We start from the raw sequence: 3,843 nt of genomic DNA, 5'->3' as shown, positions 1-3,843 counted from the left end.
TATGAAGAAAACTATAAAACTCTGAACAAAATGAACAAAATCAAGGGAGAACTAAATAAATGGAGAAATATTCCATGTTTGTGGGGAGGGAGACTCAATATTGTCAAAATGTCAGCTCTTCCCAAATTAGTCTATAGATTCAATAAAATCCCAATCAAATTATTTTGTGGGTATTGACAAACCGATTCTAAAGTTTATATGGAGAAGTGAAAGACCCAGAATAGTCAACAAAATAATGAAGATGAACCAAGTTGGAGCAATGATGCTACCTAATTTCAAGACTTACTATAAAACTACAATGATCGAGATAATATGGTGTTGGTAAAAGAACAGACAAATAGATCAATGGAACAGAAAAGAGATCCCAGAAATAGACCCACATAAATATAGCTAACTGATCTTTAACATGGAGGGAAGGTAAGACAATGGAGCGATGATAGTCTCTTCAGCAAATGGTGCTGGAATATTTGGGTATCCACATGCAAAATGATGAGTCTAGGCACAGACTTTACACCCTTCACAAAAATCAACTCAAACTGGATTTCACAGAGTTAAGTGTAAAACACACAATGAGAAAACTATAAAAGATAACATAGGAGAAGGGTGCCTGGCTGGCTCAGTTGGTGGAGCATGTGACTCTTGATCTCAGGGTTGTGAGTTCAGGCCCCATATTGGGAGTAGAGATTACTAAAAAAATAAAATAAAATCTTTTAACAAATAAATAGATAACATAGGAGAAAAGTAGATGACCTTGGGTACCGTGATGACTTTTTAGATACAATATCAAAACCATGATTGATGAAAGAAATAATTGACAAGCTGGACTTGATTAAAATTTAAAACTTCTGCTCTGTGACACACACTGTCAAGAGAATAAGACAAGCCACAGACTGGAACAAAATATTTGCAAAAGAATATATCTGAAAATATAGAATACCCAAAATAGTCGAAGAACTCTGAAAGCCCAATAGTAAGAAATAAAAGAACGGGATGAAAAACTGGGCCAAAGACCTTAATAGACACCTCACTAAGGAAGATCTGCAGATGGCAAAAAAGCACATGCAAAGATCCTTCACATTATATGTCGTCAAAGAAATACGCAAATTAAAACAACAGTGAGATGCTCTACATGCCTATTAGAATGTCCAAAATCCAGAACGCTGACAGCAGCAAATGCTGGTTCTGAGCTATAGTTCTTTACTAATTAGGGGGCTTGCTTTCAGCCTAGGGGTCAGACGGAGGTGAAAACTTAAGATCTCTTTGTTCTTTTCTGAACATGCATCTTGGTTGGGCCTCATGTTGCTTTTTCAGCTGCTTTTAAATGTCCTGATTTCTCCATGAGTCTTACCCCAAGCCTCTCCTGGGGGCCTCAGATGATCTATCTGTATCCTTCATTTCTTGCCCCAGGTATCAGTGGGACTGTAGTATACCTCCAGTTTTCATGAGCAATGCTTGCTGCTTCTCCCTACTTGAGATCTGAGTGAGGCAAGACAGAGCCCAGTACTTCTGGCAGCCCCCAACCAGGCTAGAACTTTACAAATAAAGGCTGCTCTGTTCTTTTCCTGATGGAGAGACGTAATCGGGAACTCCACTGCCTCCTCTCCAGACAAGACATGCTCTGGGGAAAGGGATGCCACAAAACTTCCCACAATTTCAAGTGCGGTTTTTACTTTGAGTGTTTGGTTGCTGTAGATCTTTTTATTGTTTCCCAGAGCTTTTCTAAGCTTATTTTGGCTAGTTTCTAGAAGGCTTTTTGTTGTTGTTGTTGTTTTGTTTTATTTTGTTTTGTTTTGTTGATGCTTCCAAAGAGGATTGAGGTCTTGGAGTTTTTACTCTGTCATTTTGCTGCCCTCCTTCTACTTTGTCTGGAAATCACAGACCACTCAATATGGTGATCATAGAAAAGGAAATTATTTTTTAAAAAAGAAGCAAAATTGTCATTCATGTGTTATATATATATATATTTAAAGATTTTATTTATTTATTTGAGAGAGAGACAGAGATAGCAACAGAGAGAGCCAGAGAACATGAGGGGGGAAGAGGGGCAGAGGGAGAAGCTGGCTCCCGCAGAGCCAGGACCCTGGGGCAAAGGCAGATGCTTAAACGACTGCCACCCAGGCACCCCCCATGTGTCATATAAAAAGTCCAAAACAACAAATTCATTATTGTAATTTATAAGAGACTTTAGGCAGTCAGCTGTATACGAAACCAGTACTTTACAAATAAAATTTTTAAAAAGATACCATTTACAATAGCTTTAAAATATGAAATATCTAAAATTAAACTAAAAAATATGCAATAATGCTATGGAGAAAATATGTGAAGAGTTATTAGACCGAAATAAACAGATACACTTTTAGCTAGGGCACCATGGAGTTACTCAGATCAGACGATTGAAAGCTATCTGCAGAGGGAAAATGGGGGAGGGACAAAAGCAGGGAAAGAATGTGTCTGTTTTGCAGAACAAGCAGCTCCCACCAAGGAGACATACGGCCAGGTGTTCCAACGGATATACCCTTGCATGAGCCAGTTTGGAGCTGAGGACCTGTGCAGAAACCCTGAGTTGCCCTTAAGTTTCCTTTAGCTCATTATAATACTGAGATCTCCTATGGGCAGAGTTTGGGGCCATTTTTTTAAAAACATGCAATGTATGCACTAGCATGTTGACAAGCTACTGACAAGCTAGGTATTTGCAGCTGAACCAAAGTGCCTAACAAAATATGTGTAAGTTCCCTAATGTAGCCAGCTCCCTGCCCCCAACACCCTGAATAAAAGCTTCCTGCACTAACCCCATGGGGAGACACTGCTTTGACAGTGTAATTACTTGCTGCAAGTAATAAAAACTTTTTGCTCCGACCGAGAGACTTGGGCTGGTTAATTGCCTGACGCACCGCCAAGGGGCAGACCCTTTGTGTACGGTGACAATACCATGGTAATGGATTATGAGAATCAGTATTGTGAAGCTATCAATTTTCCCAAGGTAATTTGTAGATTCAATGAATCCAATCAAAGTCTCAGCATTTTTATTCACAAGTTGGCATAATGATGATTCTTCATGCGACTTAATAGCCAAAATACTTGAACAAAAATTCATGGATACCTACTCTATCTTAGCAAGACTTCGTTTCCTGCTATATGAACACGGGGGTGGGGTATCCGTGACCCCATTCCTTGCTACAAACTGCCTCCTTATCTACCCTAAATACTTCCGAACCTGCTTTCACTTTTCCCCATAACTTACCTTCTAAATTCTCTATGATTATATTTTTGACTTATTGTCTGCTCTTTACCGCCCCCGACCGAAAGAAAAAAAAAAGTTACGGAGAGCAGCCAACTTTGTTTTGTTCACTGACATACTTCCAAACACTGCAATGGCGCTTGGAACGCAGCAGGTGCTCGATACACTTTGATTGAATCACTGAAGGGGAAGTAGGTTTGCTCTCGGCGGTTGTCTACTTGCCTTACCATCATCTATGCAGACGCACAGCTACAAGACACACCACCCTCAGCAAACCCCCATTTCCTTCCTGAGGAACCTGGAGCCACGCGCCGGCTAGCCCAAGCGGTGTGACAGCGAGCCCGGCCAGCGGGAGCTGGGCACTTCACAGGCGCGCCCGGCCCCGCCTCTCAGTCTAGCCGCGGGGAACTACACTTCCCAGAATGCTTGGTGCTCGCGTGGACTACATTCCCCAGAGGCATTGCGGCCGTCCCCCCCGCCTCCCGTCCCGCCTCTCCGGACCTGCGCGGGACGGCGGTCGTTTGCTGCCGGAGCGGGAGGCTCAGGGACTTGAAGTCGGCCCAGGCATCGCCCGGGGAGGGGTCCCGACCCCAGGCTGCTGTCCG

Source organism: Neomonachus schauinslandi, chromosome 7, assembly GCF_002201575.2.
Source record: "Neomonachus schauinslandi chromosome 7, ASM220157v2, whole genome shotgun sequence".
NCBI classification, from domain to species: Eukaryota; Metazoa; Chordata; class Mammalia; order Carnivora; family Phocidae; genus Neomonachus; species Neomonachus schauinslandi.
The sequence above is the reverse complement of the archived record's forward strand: the minus strand, read 5'-3'. Positions refer to the sequence as shown.